The following is a 17,382-nucleotide window of genomic DNA, read 5'->3' on the forward strand; positions in this document are numbered from 1 at the left end:
TTTTTTAAAAGTGTCTACCACTTTTCAATTTTTCCAGATAGTAGCAACGTTGTTGAAGTCTCCAGTTCTGCAGCTCGTGAATTCTCCTGCTCTTTAAGGATTCCGAGAAATAAATTTGTGACTTTATTTGTTGAAATACAAAGAAATTTTAAGCTATTCCCTTATAAACGCTGAGTTCATAAGCGACTTCATGACACGAACCCGAGACTTTTTTTTAATTTCGCAAACCAGTCCCTTAGTCTTACTCAGTTTTTGAAATTATTAATAATTGAATAAATACTTTAATAATTAAAACAATTGAAATAATTGGCCTGCTTCAATTAAGCAAAGCATCGACTTTAAAATAAACACTTTGCGAGTTATTAGCTAGTACGCGTATGCAAATGCTGGCGATTTTTATTGACAAAAGTGCGCGAACCCGATACCTATTTTATACATTTCAAGGCAATTAGTCTTTCAACCTTTTTTTTAAAACTTTAAACGTTTTGCTCAACTTATAAAAGTTTGCTATAAAATAATTTGTTACCTTTTTCTTTTGTTTGTGTGTGTGTCTTTTTACAACTTTTTAGAAAATTTAGCTAGAAAACGATTCTGGTGCTGTTTTTCTCTAAATTGAGCAATCTGTTCTGTTTAACTAGGGTTTAAAAAGCGCTCTTAATATTGAGCATACAAGCTTGTATATGTAGACTAAATAAATGCAATAAAAAAAAACTTTTTGGGATGAAATGTAATTCAAATGTTGGTATTATATTTTTGATAATAAATGTATTAAATTTAAATCAATTTTGCTTAACTTGCAAAATATGGTCCCGCAGTGAACTGATCGTAAAGACACGGTTCCCAGTAGAACACCGAAGCATCACTGGCTGCGGTCAGTAAGCAGTTGGGTGACCACTTTGATCAGCCTGCGTAGGGGCCGAGGGTGCGCGGTATCGGCCAGCGTTAAATTGTTCTACCGTAATGTGCTAACTTCGCGCGCAGGTCATCGGGCTACTAAGGCAGGGGAGCCTTCCGTCAGCAGCAGATCAACATTTCAATGGAATGTCTTCGGATCATCCTGAGGGATGTTTCCCAGACCGTCGCCAATAGCCTATTGTGCAATTCTAGTGTGACGAAAATAAAGTACTTACCTACCTACTGGCAAAATATAGTCAAAATTTATTACCTAAAAAAATGTTTAAATATGAAGTTTAGAATCTGAAAAAGCACAGTTTATAAAATCTTCTTCTTAAACAGATTAATTCTTTTTCATAATTTAAATTTTTACTTTTGAATAAATTATGGCACGCGAAGGAATTTTTAACAAACTACATCACTGCAATAGTTTGCAAAATGGGAATAATCTCAAATATAATTTTCATATTTCTTGTAAAATATTTCTTAACGAAAATATGAATATGAGTTTTTCTGTGTATAACATGGGGAAAATTACCTTAAAATACCATTATTACTCATACTAGCGATAAACAAGCAAGATGAGAAACTTTTCGGAAGAAAATAAATAAAATTAATAAACATAAGAATACACCTTTACATGTTTACTATCTGTAAACTACGCCTGTTCTTATCAAGTAATCAGGTAATTTACCTTTTCTTGTACAAAAAGTAATCAGATAAGTGAAAATACTAAAATTCTCTATGGATAATTTTCTAATCTTTTCCCAGCTATCCTTAAAACTTGAAAACGATCCACCACCTGTATCCCTTCTTCCTATCTCATCCGGTTCTTTCGGCACACACCGAAGATCCTCCCCCACAATTGCCATTGGCGGTCGCTTGCTTGTCAAACGATCGGTGAAATCTTGCTTAATCCCGTGGAAGAAGTAAGATCATCTGTTCTTTCTCGACGACTCATGAGACGCGCTCTTCGTTTTTATTTCGGAAATCGTGAGATCGTTTTTACAATTTTGAATATAAAAGTGTGAAAAGCGTTTTTATTTTGAAATTTTCTTCAGTGAAATTATTTACTCATCGATTATATTGTTTATATTTTTATCGATGTGTAATTATGTGGTTATCGTTTGAATTTTAAAGAATTTTTTTTGGAAGTCATTAAGATAAAGTTTTTTTCCAGGTGAGTACGAGATTTTGTTTATTTTTCAATTCCAAATGAAATATTCTAATCTCGTTTTTTGTTGTTGTAACTAATGCTTGCTGCGATGGTGCATAAATTAATGCAGTGTTCTCAAATTTTAAAATAACCCTTCGAAGACATTTTTTATTAAATTTCACTAAATAAATTTAAAAAAATTATGAAATTAGATAAATAATGATAAAACTAAGTTTGAAAAAAAAAAATTTCGAGCTTAACAGCTGTGAACTATTGTTTTTTCGTCCTTTCTTTTCTATAAAAGTTTTTTTATACATAGATTATCACATCATAAACAGCTTTTTAAAAAAAATTCTATGATGAATCAAATGATTGATTACATAATATAAATACTCTGAAAAGTAATTTATTTATGATATTTATTATTGATAATCAATATTATATTAACAAAAATTAGTATTAACACACTTTCAGATAGCTTACATAAATGTTTATGTTTATTAGGTATTATAAAAACTGTTTGATGCAATAGAGTTTATAAAAATAGTTAGTATAATATATAGTTAGTTTATGTTACAGTTTTATAGTATTTATTGTTTTGTAATTATTTATTAATTCAAAGTTTGCTCTGAGCTCTAATTTCTGTAATTTTCTTCAGTTATTCTTTTATTTTCATTTCTTTAGAGGGGGACTTGATCTTATGGGTATAAAAATTCCTAATATTCAAAAAGTTTTACACTGTAACTTTATTAACTGCTTTAAGTTATTGATCATCTATTTGAATTTGAATATTGCATTTTTTATGACAAATCTCAACAGTATAACAACCATTTGTCTAATATTCAATAGTTAAATTTAAATTTTGTCTTTTACATAACAAATCTGAGTGATATATAATTCGCAAAGTAATTTTTAATATTTATTTAATCATCAAGTTAATTGTAAATATATATCTATATATATTTACAATTTCAACATATGTTAGAATATGTAAATTTAAATTTGTATTTATATTTGTATTCTCTCATATTTATTTTAAATCAATGAATAATTTTTATTAAATTTAAACTAATTTTCCATTGAAAACCAAACTAGTTTAAAAAATATCACCTTATAATTCTGTTTAGGTTATTTATTTATTTAGAGAAGTATTGTTTAAAACACAAGATGAATAACTACTCTCGAATATTGTAGAATGTTTGCGTTGTTTTGTTGTACGGAAAAAATTAATTCAATGTAAATATACATGGATTTACTATATATTTGATATTTAAATTTTATAACATATAAAACTTTTCTGAAAATTACATAATATTGCAATTTTTAATGTATTTAATAAATTACATAATGTATACTTATATTGAAGATTACACAAGTTAAATCATTCATGATAAAAATATTCTAGTTTTTAGTTAGCTCGTGAGCTGACAAATTTTTTTGAAAATTTAATTTACATTATATTAGTATTCAATATTAATCGAGATATAATTTTTGATTATTAAAACCAAAGTTTAAACTTTATTCTACAATGAAGCTTTGTTTACAATTGTCTATATTTGTTAATTAATTAAAAACTTTGGAATAGAATAATGATGACATTTTAAAAATGTTCAGGAGAGCATTTTTGGTGAAAAATACCACCATGCATGCAATCAGATGTTTATGTGTATTGTGCTTCTCTTGGAAATTCTTTTAAAACTTGAATTAAAACAACAATATTTAGAAGCATTAGTAAGGGAAAGTTCGGTTTAAATTTGTGCCACCTATGAAAAAAGTGGGGCTAATCACTATAATCGTCCATGCCCTTTCATTCTAACTTTTTGATTGTTTGAACAAAATAGAAACTGGTTTTTATTATTATTTTTTAAAAAAAACTTACAAAGATTGCAAAGGTATGGATTGAAAGGAATGTATTGAATTAAAAATCAATTCGATAAATATGCTAAATATTAATGATAGATAATTATGTTAATCGCTCTTTAAAGAAAATTTTCGATTATTGTTCGTATAATATTTTCTTTCGTTGCATAATGTCATACAATTTTGACTTGCTTATAATTTTCTGCTTTTTGTTAAACATCTAATGTTATAGTCCTTTTAAATATATTCAATCGATGCTTCTCTGTTTTTAAATTGTTTCAACCCGAAATATACTTTCGAATTTTTATATTTATTTAAATTTCATTCTGATTCGATAACTTCACTCCAATAAAACATAAACAAAATACATACATGTTTATTCATAAATACGTGATTAGTTATTTCTTTAGCATTTCACTACTTCCGATGATTTCCCAGAACTACAGGAAGCGATGGTAGGCAGAAATTCATGTTCAGAAATATTTCTTGGGGAAAAAACGAGTGTTTATATTTTTAAAATGGGTTTTTCTTTTGCTAAATGTTATTCCTGTGCCGGAAAAGGATTGTGTAAAACACGTGATAGACGATATGAATATTGCATAATATTAAAGAGGTATACAATAATGCAAGGTATATATTGATGCACGTCTATTAATTCTGCACTCGTACTATTTTGATAGCTAACAAATATCGTGTGTTTTTTTTATAAATTATATCAAGTTTTTTTTTAATTTTTGTTATGTTTTGTTCATCATTTTGTTTTGTTCATCGTTTTTCAAAAGTGATTTATTTTTTAAATGATTTTTTCTCTGCTTATTTTAAAAACAGTAGATTTCATATATTTTTTTTATTAGTCACTCTGCTGTTAAACCCAAACAGCAAAGATATTGCATAATATAACATGTATAAGAAAAATGTATGAAGGAAGTGCTTGTGAAACAAAGCAAAACATAATTTTTCCCGTGCTCAATTTTTTATACATTTTTCAATAATGTTGAAAGATTCTAAAGATGATGCTCTTTAACTACATTTCTGCTGAATATGCCCTCTGAATAAAAAAGAAAACTAAATTAATAATATTTAAAATATTAAGAATTTGCCTTCTTATGCTATTAATTTTTTTCCTTTTTTATTGTTTAATTTTTAAAACACATCCCTTTAATGTGGCTAGTCAATATTTCATAACTAACTTCTTCAAAGTGAAATTCATATTTTTGGATTTCATGGTTTTGACTTTTTGGCTTTGAACTCTTTTATATTCTTCAATTCTATAGGCAATTAAAATAGCTTCTAAATTACATTTGTTTTTACATTCGATTTTTTTTAATTTACTCATTCCTATAATTTTTATTGAGATAATTTCAAGATATTCCTGAAAACATTTTGATTGAATATTAACATATTTTACGTTTTAGATTTTATGTTATCTTATGCTATGGATTAACGGTTCCTAAATGGTGTTCCGCGGAACCCTGAGGTTCCCCGGTAGGTTCAGCGGGGTTCTGAAAGTTAAAATTTGTTCACTCAGTAATAACTTTTGAAACTTGTAATTATATTTATATCATAAAACTGAACCATAATTTTTCTTTGATAATTTAGTTATTTTTATGAAATGAATTATGAGTAATTTTTATGAATGCCAGTAAAAAAAATAACAAAATTTATAAAAATTTGCAACAGTATTTCGTGTCGAACTTTTCAATTCAAAATAATTGACTGAATTCAGAAATAACAAATTATGTTTCTTTGATAACTGTTTTCAATGTTTATAAGAGTTCTTTTTCAAAAACTACAATTCATCTTATTCATTTTCAGCTAATCTAAACATCTAAAATAAATTCAGAATATGCACTCCAGTCCTGCAAATTCACCTGTTTGACATAAAATCGATTATTTTAAGATTTTTATTGTTAAAACGCTCTAGATTGCACAAGGAAGTTATTTTGACTGCTTTTTAATTTCAATTAGAAAAACAATGATGTATATAATGACACAATTTCTTATAGCTTTTTTATAGCATACAATTTTTTTATTGTTAATATTTACTATTAACTTGTTATGTACTTGTAAATAATATAAAAAATATTAAAAATTAATTTTAAACAAATTTATTTACGCATTCACAATCCAGTCATTTTGACTGCTTTTGGACAATATAGGTATATACAAACTAAGTTTCAGTCTTTTTAGTGTTAATATGTTCACAGCTGCTGATAAATTTTATTTATATATTTGAGGTTCGGCCAAAATATGTTCGATGATTTAGAGTTTCGTAGTTGTTAAAAATTGGAAACCGTTAGAGTGAGCCGCGATGGCTTAGGGGATAGAGCGCTCGCCTTCCAATGAGGTGAACCGGGCTCGAATCCCAGTCGATACGAATTCTGCATCCGGCTTGCACTGACCACAGTAGTGGTGACTTGAAATATCCCCAGTGGTAGACGGATCATGGGTTAGAGTCCTCTTGCCGTCAGGCTAACCGTGGGAGGTTCTGCTGGTCTTCCATTCCCTGTAACGCAAATGCAGATTAGCTCCATCAAAAAGTTTTCCATGAAAGCAAATTTCTCCCAGTACTTGATCCAGAAGTTCCTTTGTCTTCTGGATTCGGTCCAAAATTAAAAGGCTACGGAGTTTAACATTAGTGGTCGTAAACCCATAAAATTGGGTCTGCTGTTCAGCGACGGTTATATATAAAAAAAAAAAAAAATAAAAAAAAACTTTGAAGTAGATCAACTTAATAGCTCGCGCACAAAATAGTCCGGGGTTATTAGATTTTGAGATCGGGAAAAAAACATGAATTATGACCCTTGCTAGTTCATATGGCTCAGTGAACGGATTTTTTTTCAAGATTTTTCCTGTTTTTTTTGCAACTAAAATATGAACACTCTATGGTGTTATGGAGAGCTTTTTCAGACAAATACGCCGCTTGGGGAGAAAAAAAAATTCCTGTATAAGCTGGAGAAATTAGACTTTTATCAAACTCTACTCCTTTGCAAGGTAAAAAATACCTGATAAATTTCTCATGGAAACTATTAAAAAAAAATACTCTTGAATTTTCTGCTAAAGTTCCGGATTCCTTTGGCGCAGATGGAATACCGGTGTTCCTTTTTTATATAATTTTTTCTTACTCTCTAATTACAAGTAAAAATAAACTTTGGTATTTTTTTAATGTAAAAAATAGTCTAATAGTTACTGAAGAAAATCTGATAGATTCTTAGAGTTACATTTGTTGTGAAACATAAAGTGGTTTGAAAAGTTTTTCATTCCTTTTCAAAAATAATATAAATAATTAATTTTGTAAATTAAAGAAATTTTGATACTTCTTCATTTCGCAGCTGCAAGTAATTTCAGCTATTTTGTCAACTTATTTGTTATTATTTTATAAAGGAAAAAAGCTGAATTTACTTGCACTCAGTAAGTTTGCATTATCGACTTTATCGCGCGTGCCGGCGAAATGGAAAAATACTGAAATTTCAATAAATTACTATTTGTACAATGACAATGAATTACAATTTTACATATACAGTCAAACCCCGCTATAGTGAACCTTCAAGGGACCGAAATTTTGGTTCACTATAACCGGGAATTCACTATATCCGTTCCGCAGGCAATTTAACTAATGGTTCCCAAACTCCTCCCTTTTATTACACATTATTTAAATAAATGACTGAAAAATATTATTTAGTAACGAAAAATGAGTTATTTTTTATTACTCTTCGTCTTGCTTACAAGAAGAAAAAAAATTTAGTAATCTTTAGCTGATGAGCAATCCTGACAGAAAATTCATATTGATCCCACTGACACCTTACAGGTGCACTATCTGCCAGGGTTGGAAATATCTGCTTGGTTTGTTTAGGGATGGGAAAGTGAAATAGAAGAAGCTTATCGCTAAATTCCCCTCTATAGATGGTTTTAAAAATCGGTATATGTATTTATTTTAAAGTAAAAATTTCAAAATTATTAAAAAAAAAACGAAGAAAAAAATCAGTTGAAGACAGAAAAAAGTTCATTATATCCAACTTCCTCACCTTTTTGGTTCACTATATCCACAAAAAATAACATTATAAGTGTATAGCAAGGCACGGGACCTAACATTTCGTTCACTATATCCGGGAGTTCACTATAAACCGTGTTCACTATAGCGGGATTTGACTGTATCTGCAAATAAGGGAAAATTTGAAAAATTATTGTTCGGATAATTTTATCTTTAACGCAAAAAGAGACACCAATGTCCAATGCTGTGTTTCATAAGCGAAACTTATTAAAATGCTGTGTATAATATTTTTCACTTATTTTGACCTAATTTAATTTAAAATAATTAATAAAAGTGTGAAAGATACGTTCAATATAAATTCTGTGCCAAAGTTTAAAAAACGCAGAACTGTTTTGTCGACATTTTCGTTGCGATATTTGTATTACATCTAAAAAATCTGACAATTCTGAATTGTTTTAACCATGTGTAAAAACACCAATCTTTAACATATTTCACTCATGTATATTTCTAACATACAACATACCGCATGCGTATATACAGTTGGGGTCGCGTCAAAAGATTTTTTCTGAAAAGAGGTCCCAAAAAAAGTTTTAACACTCAGAAAAATACTTCCGAAAATTCTCAACGTGCTATTGGATGTGTTTGAAAGCAGGTGTGCGGAGTGCGTACGTGCAATGAAATGTTTAAACACTTATCCGCTGTTGTCAGAGGCCTCTTATAAGTGATGGGAATATAATTTTTTCTATTCACACTCTTAAATGATCTTTAAGAGAGTTACAAGTTTAGAAGATTTGGGAAGTTGAATTGCTAACTTCGTTTCCGGTTGGTTGAAATTTTTTTTCTATTTTTTTCTCTAAATGTTTGCTTTTTTTAAAACGTTGATGAACCTTTTGTTAGGACGCAATCTCGAAGATGAGTGAAAGATGATATTTGTGCCCCAGTTTCTACAGAGTAAGTTTTTGTTTTTAAAGAGACACTTGCTGTATTGTTTATTTATTATCACACAAATTCTAATTTCCTGTTTGTTCGAGGTACAGTTTTAAGAATGAATCCATTATATGACATTTAGATACTATGTATTTCATGTTCAAACACTGTGTGTGGTAATCAGTAGTAGAATTGAAAAATAATTGGCTATTCATGTCGCCAACCAAACTTAGCGGTATTATTCAAATATATAACCCTATTCTGTAGTTAACATTGAAATAACATACAGGGTGGTGCAAAAATAGTTGGAACACTTGAAAAATTAAAATATAATTTTCGACTGTAATGTTGAAATTTTTTTTAAAACTTTATTAAGAGATAAAAAGTGTTCAAAGTAAAAGATTTAATTTTATCACCTGATCTGAGCAGCTAACTGAGCAACCGTTCTACAATTCGCAAGTTTGTTGTTCATTCTATTTACAATAATGGAACGGACCAAGAAAACGAGGAACTCTGGAGTCAGGTATCAGGGCAAAATCTCATTCGTGGTAGTTACTGAGCGAAACATAATCACGTTTGCATTATCTGAAGATTAAAACCACGGAAAACCCATAACTTATAAAATAAGGAATTATCATTAAGTGACCCAAGCGCTAGCAATGCATCATTTGCAACAGCGCAGGAGGTCCATGCAATAGTCACGTACGGGAGAAGTACTATGTAAATTATAAAATATATATGACCTATAAAACAATGGGTAAATTTTTATGAACACTGTCAGGGAACAGAAATGATGAGTTGCACCCATTGCGCAGAAGCAGCCCATTTAATTCAAGTTCTTTAATTCATTGAATTCAGATCCAATGATCCAGTCACATTATGGACGAAAATATTTTCCCTTTGGGAGAAGAACCTGGGTATTTAATCCGTTAGCACAAGGTGAAAAGTCTTCTTAGTTAAAAAAATTCTAACCATTAAAAACACCGCCAATTTAATCTATAATGGAGTAGATCAAGGCCTGGTTACACTAGGCAACAAATTTTTTGTAGCATTTATACAAATACTTCACCTTGTTTAATTCGGGTGTGGTGATTTCAAGTCTGAAATTTGGTTTGCTGCTAAAGCTACAGATTTTTTTAAAAAAAAATGATATGGGGAATTAGGTTACATCATCAGGATTAAAACTGCATAGGAATGCATACCCGGGAATGTCTTCGTACTTGACAAGGGGTGCTTTCTTATTATGGCGTATTCAGAAGAAGATATAGAAAGAGCTTATAATAAAGAAGCGTCCCTAGCGACGTGTGGCGACATTTCCGTGGGTATGGGATTCTAAGTAGTTTTAATCCTGATGACTCCCCTAGAAGTTCGTCGCAATATTTACGCGACTTCCTATTACATATAACGCTTCTAAATTTGTTCAGTGCATAAAATAAAAAACTATACCACCCTGAATAAATTTCGTTCTAATTATCCGATTTTAACGTATTAAATGTCAATCTCAATGGTTTAAGGGGGTGACCTCAAATATGCTAAATAATAAGTACTAACTGTTAAGTTACGAAATCGGACACAAAACTTACTTTCTTTGAATAAACATATGTTGTTTTTTTATAAATTTCGACCCTCAAAACAAAATTTCAAAAATATTAGATCAAAAATTTATATGCTAGAAAGCTATATGCATTTGGCACAGTCCCCCCAAAATAGCCATATATCCCCATAGCAGGAGGAGCAATTTAAGATAACCTTAAACAAGCTATATGATGATATGATGAACAAGAGAGAAATACCTCGTGTTTCTCCGTTGCTAAGCTACCAAGTTGACGCAATAAAAAATAATGAAATAAAAATTTAATCTTTTTCATTCATCGTTTTCAGTTAGCACAAGAAAACTTATCTTTTAATAGTTTATAGAAAAACTCGAAATTTCTAGGCAACAGACATTTTTTGGGGCTGATTTCTGATCAAAAAGAAAAGGTTGTTCTCCCTTTTATATTCTTTGAAAATAGAATTTGAATGGATTGATGAATTATTTATGATTTTCCAATATTTTAGAATTTGAACACAAGAACTTTTCATACGACATTATTTGTATTCTTATTTTTTTTAAGCATGAAAATTTTACACGCGTTGCCAGGTAATTAATAAATGTAATTTAAGATTAAGACGTTTAAGACGACATATAACAATTTCACATAATCATCGTTGATATTCCAATTTTATTCAAGAAGATATAACGATACCTTTCATAAAACTTTTACCTTCATTTAAGTTGTAATTGTCTTGATAATTATAAAATAAATATTGAAAAAATTTATAAATATCCAAATATTCCAATATTCCAAATCAATGCATAGGTATGTATATTATAGAAATTGTATCAATTATTCTATGAACCTTCTAAAAATAAAAATTACAAAAAAACGTCATAACCGCATTATAACAGAAACATGCTTTTGTAAAGCTCAACATTTGTTGAATATAATGTTTTATTCATATCTCTTAGCTAAAATACGAATAAATTTTTAAACTACTTAAAAAGAAACCTAGTATTTCATAATTAAAAAAAAAGATTAAAATTCAGCTATCAGTGGTGAAAATATGAATGAAATTTTATGCTGCGAGTGCGTAAGTAAAGTTATACGTAAGCTAATCACGTTTAAATATTAATTTGCCCCATTTAAATAGTTCTCCATAGTCGCCAAATTAATTTTTTAAAAATAATTAATTTTAATTTTTTTCGGCTTCTACTAGATAAAAACTGGTGAAACTTTAGATTCTGCAATAGAAAAATACGTAGATTTATATGGTATAAAAAAGTAATGTCTCATATTACAAAATTTTTTCATCCACAATTAAATTAAATAATAAAAAATAATAAATACTTGTTAAAAGTTTTTGTTTGCATGAAATTATCTTTGTGTAAATGATTTCCATGAGTTAGTGCATTTTTTTTTTTAAATTTCTCAATTAGTTTTAAAGATATGACTAAAAAAGTGAAATTAACATTAAGGGGACCAAACTTTCATCTGTTTACCAAATCAACTATTAAAGCCATAATTTCCAGATTGCGGTTACCCCCGATATAGTGACGGCCAGGAATCCAAATATGTAAAAAAAATAATAATAAATAAATAAATAAAATGTTTATTCAGAGAAAGTACGTTTTTGCATCGGACTTTGTAATTTAATTAATAATTAGCAGTAAATAAATATCATAATTGAGGTCACCCTCAGAAATCATTAAGATTGATACTTAGTACGTGAAAATCCGATCATTAGAACAAAAGTTATTCAGGGTAATGTATTTTCTTTTCTTTTTTTCTCTTTTTTTACCTTTTTATTGCACACTGAACATTTTGACTTAAGATACATTTAAAATGTCGCTTAAAAAAACTAACTTTAGCGAGAAACAGATTGCAGATTTGAAATCTGCGACACAAAACTATCGAAGATCTGTTAAAAAAACCTTGCGCAAGAAAAAATAAATAAATCAGAAATAAAATAAATAAATAAAAATAGGTTTCAAAATATTACTGTTCTATTATACGTTTATTTCAAAAATTGGATTCGAGGATCTTATTTCGATTGTGCATTTATATCAAATATTTGATTGTACTACGTACGATAATCCACGAAAAGCCATACAGTATTAAAATCAGTCATATTGTGTTAAAAGCCAATAACTAGTACAAATATTTCTTAACATACATTTTTAAAAATTGCTTTTTTGCAATTTTTTTATAAATAAATTTTTCTAGCTTTAAGTTGCAAATGTGATATCTTTATCCGAATATTTCGAACTTAGTGTCCTCTTTCTTATCTTATATACAATCTTATTTACACATAAAATTATCTAAATCCCTAACCTATTATTCATAAAAGCAATCTTTGATATTATTCTAGTTATAATTTGATTAGGCTGTATCAATATAAGAAAATTAGGAAAGATTGAATTTTAAAAACCTGAATGATTAAATTAAATTTACATATGAAATGTGCAAATATGTGATATGAATCAAACGTTGTTTTATTAATGCTAAGGAAATATTTCTTTTCTTGGCTTTTGAATAAAATGGAAATTTTTAATAATGTTATTCTTTCAATTGAAACTAAGCTTTAAAATTCTTCCCTGACTGTAATACAATTATTACGTGATTCTTGCTAACTTTAATTTTTTAGTATGTCTTTTTTCTAAAAGATCATGATAATCGAGTCTATCAGTGATAATCGAAAAGATCAAAATTATTGTGTAGAACGTATATTTCGTACTTAAGAAAAAAAAAATTATGGTATGACAGTGTTATGAAGTAATTTTAAGTTCTGGTAGAGTTCCGTTGTTCTTTTTACTTATTTTTATAGATTTCTACATAATTGATGATTCGAGAACAATAATCTGCGCCCATTTATGGTTAAAAGGAATAAAAAGTTACCTAACAAATTGTTCAATTTTACAAAAAAATGATAAAATAAACTATGAAATTTCATAAGACGTATCTGTTTTGAAGATGTTTTCGATGGCTAACATTAACGGAAATGTGCTGAATATTTAAAAGTGTACTTTGAATTATGAGATTAATAAACTTTAACAAAATTTTTGTCCAATTTTTAATTAACAAAACTAATTTTTTAATTAACCATCTCACTAATTTTTTAATTAACCAATTTTTTATGCAACCATCTCACTTTTCTTTGCTAAAAAGAAAGAAAGAATAATACTATGCACAATCATTCTCTATTGAATTTTTCTTTTTGTTTAGTCTGTAAAATCATCACATTTTAACTGAACTAGGATTTAAAAAAAGGCATTTTACTATTGTTCATAAGAAGCAACAAAATAACACATAATACAACCGCTAATTGTTTCGCGAATAGAGTAAATCATGACTAAAAGCATGAAAAAGAAAACTAAACTTACATGAAAAAGAAAACTAAAAAAGAACAATATGTCAAGCATAAATATTCAATGTTTAAACTAATTTATAGGATTATGGTAATTATGATAAGGGGTATAAAGATTTATTTCTTAAAAAAAAGAAGAAAAAAACAACTCTGAGAAGGAAACATGCATGCATAATTAATAAGATGTTTCTCAGCGTGAATTATTTGAGAGCTTTTTTTATATATTTAATCTTCTTCTTTTTATACTTAATTTTCCGTACTATATGTTTATGTTAAAATTATGATGCTGAAATTAAAAATCAGGTTAAGCTAGAAATTAGTTGTGTACATTTTTAAAAAAGTTTCTTTTAACCATAAAAAGGAATAAATTGTATAAACTAGCATGTTTAAGTAGTTACGTAGTGGTATGTCCGATTTAATCTTCTTAACTTCGACTTGTTTCCGATTTATCTTGCTAATTTGGAAACTTGCTTGTGTTATTGCTTGTGTTTATAGCAGGGACAGGTGGTTGATATTACGTGAAATGGATTGAGAATGTAACTTGTGTAATTTGCATGAGTATGAAAGCTAAACTATCTTTTGCGTAGTATTTGGTTTTAGCTAAGTGGTAGTTTTTTTAATTAAAAAGACCATTATAAACTCTGTGAAACATTTGTTTTTAAAGAAAGGAATTAGGTTAGTAGGTATTTAGAGAAAAGTTTGCTTTGCATCTGATTTTAAAACTTAAAATATCGTCTGTACTAATTAGTATATATTGATCCACTAATGCACCGATTATTGCACAAAAATCCGATGTTATTCAGGGCATTATATATTTTAAGATTATTTTAGTGTTGATAGTTTACTACTGATAACGCATAGAGCAGCTGTTCTTAATTTTTTCGCATATGGAACCCTTAATGAACGCTTTACTTTTAACGGAACCCTAAATTAATGAGTAAAGATAATTGTAAACACATTAAGAAAGACTATTTATTATTTTGAAAATATATGCTGACCGGAGGGTGTAGGAGTCAGGGAACTGGCCTTGCATCAGAAAGGCTCTGGGTTCGAATCCCGGACAAGGCATGGGTGTTTTTTTTTTCATTCTCTGTACAATCTATCCTTACTGTGGCCCATAAGCCTGAATTGACAAATGTCACCCTGGTTGGGCACTGGAAGAATTTTTTTTTTTTTTTAACGCAGGTCAAATGAAGATCAGATTATCAGTTAATTTTATCGTATAAATTGTTCTGAAATAAAAGACACTGACTATAAAACATTTAAATTAGGTTTCAGAAACATTTTAAATTGCTTGAAAACATTACATAGTTTCTATATACCAGTAAAACTGTTTCTGCGATAAAATATAAAAAAACAAATTTCATTTTGTTTGAAACTTGCTTGTTTCAATCTTTTGGCACCTGTTAATAGTTGATGAGAAAGCAATTGGACAAAAAGAGCTTTATGAAATTATTAAAAATTTCGTTACTGTAAGTTCTCTATAATAAGGATTCGCGCGATTTTGTCTAGCCCAGGAAATCCTTGATTCGAAAAGCAGTTGTGGAAAAAGTAGAGTTAGAAGTGTAAACTTAATATATATCTCCAGAATTTTGACAAAACTTTCTTTTTTTTGTCACAGATTTCTGTTTAGCTTTAGCTTTTCAACGCATTAATTTGCCCATTATTTATGTTAATTTGCTCATTGTATTAATAAATAGATGGCAACACTATGTGTCTAACGTCGTATTACTTGAAACATTTTTGTTATGTTAATGAGATTTTTCAAGTAAGATAATGGACGGTTTTAATTGCGGGTAAAATCAGACATTTTTCGTTCTAGACAACAATGAAAAGCAAATAAATAAATGAAATAAAAACGTTTTTGAGGCTTTTAAAACGTTTATGTATCTTACGGCTTTGTCATATTAAATAAAGTTTCGTGATATTTACGCTTTGTAGAATGTGACAAAAACTCAGTTTCTGCAGTGGTAGATCTCGCCTGGAAGCTAATGAATGACAAATTCTTTATTTATAAGTTATAGAATATTATTTTAGCAATTTTCTATACCTAGTATCACTTTGACCAACATTTGATTAACTGTTGATTTATATTACGAATTATTTAATTATATATACGTAATTCATACGCATAGACTGTGTATTAACACAGAGTTCCATTAAATTATAGTTATCATACCATTCATCTCTTGATCTTATCAAACCTGTGAATCTGGCATCCTAAGACCACAGTTGTAATTGCCCTGCACCTCGAATATAATTTCTCTGTAATAAATCAATTTAATATGTAATAAATAGATGGCAACACTATGTATTTTATGTCGCGTTGCTCGAAACACTTTTGCTATGTTTATGATATTTTTCAAGTTAGCAAATGGTTGATTTCAATGTGATTATCGAAAATCAGTCATTTCCACGTTATAGGGAGTAAAAAAAAATTTCCGAAACTTTCAGAAACTTCCTTGTATCTTTGGATATGACATATTAAATTCGTTCTGTATTCTGTGAAAAATAACAGCTCACAGTCACAACCAAGTAAATCTTGTAGCTGATGAATGATACATTCTTTATTTATGAGTTACGGAATATTGTTTTGGCAACTTTCTATACTATGTAACACTTTGTCCAACATTTGATCAACTGTGTGTTAAAGTATATAACAGATTATTTAATTACATACACGTAATTTATACACATAGACTCTGTATTAACACAGAGTTCTCAATTAAGCTATAGTTATACCATTCATCTCTTGATCTTATCAAACCTGTGAATCTGGAATGCTAGTTCATAGTTGTTGTAATTGCCGTGCACCTCGAATATAATTGTCGAAGCCGGGGGCGACGCATTGATTTCTAAATGAAAGGTTTTCGCGTCCATTATCAAAATCCAGGCTTCCATTGATTATTAAGATCAATCATTTTTGAGCATTGTTTTGTTTCTGCAAACAAGTTTTCTCGAAGGAGGCGCGAAAGCTAAGCACAATAAACTCTCGCTCACTGGAAAATGAAAGTATTATATTTATTTTATCTTTTCAAAATTATTTTCACTTTTTTTTTTTGTTTCGGATTGAGATTGTGCTGTCCTATCCCTCATACATCAAACGCTGAATAATACGATAAATTTTTAATGAGGAAATTGTGGATGAATGGAGAATTTTTAATTATGAAGGAGACGCTTGGATACATGATTGTATCGAGGTAAATAAGTCTAGAAAAATGTGCGATATAAAGTACCAAAGCAGCTGACCAGCCTGTGTAGGAACTGGCCTTGCATCAGAAAGGTTCTGGGTTCGAATTCCGGGAAAGGCATGGATGTTCCTTTCATTCTTTGTACTATCCCTCCTTATTTAATATGAAACATTTGAAAAGAATTGTTAAAAGAGCATATCTGTTCTACATCAGTTTCAGTAAAAAATTAAACATCTTAGATTTGTTATAAGATACTTATTCGAAATATTATAGGATGTTTAACATTTTAGAAATTATATAGGATTCTAAACATTTTAATGTAATCACATAAATGTTTTTTAAAAACGTTGTAGAACGTTGTTAAATACTAAACGTTTTAGGATGCTTATATTCAATTATTTAACTTGTTCACATTTAATTTTTTATACTTATGCAAATAATTTATTTCGTTTAACTTC

General features: G+C 28.8%; 1 protein-coding gene across 3 annotated transcripts in view; it reads left to right on the forward strand.

The window, feature by feature from the left end:
* The first annotated feature begins 1,667 nt into the window (after window positions 1-1,667).
* Window positions 1,668-17,382, forward strand: part of LOC107445483 (protein trapped in endoderm-1) — a 90,136-nt gene continuing 74,421 nt past the window's right edge. Inside the window, exons 1-2 of one of the 3 annotated variants that reach the window (XM_016059879.4) lie at window positions 2,050-2,074; window positions 8,799-8,852. The gene's annotated coding sequence lies outside the window, so the exon portion shown is untranslated. Of the gene's footprint in view, window positions 1,824-2,043; window positions 2,075-8,798; window positions 8,853-17,382 lie in introns of those variants that run through there. The other 2 variants (XM_016059880.3, XM_071187168.1) reach the window with 2 other exon arrangements.

The sequence above is a fragment of the Parasteatoda tepidariorum genome, chromosome 10 (genome assembly GCF_043381705.1).
Source record: "Parasteatoda tepidariorum isolate YZ-2023 chromosome 10, CAS_Ptep_4.0, whole genome shotgun sequence".
NCBI lineage: Eukaryota > Metazoa > Arthropoda > Arachnida > Araneae > Theridiidae > Parasteatoda > Parasteatoda tepidariorum.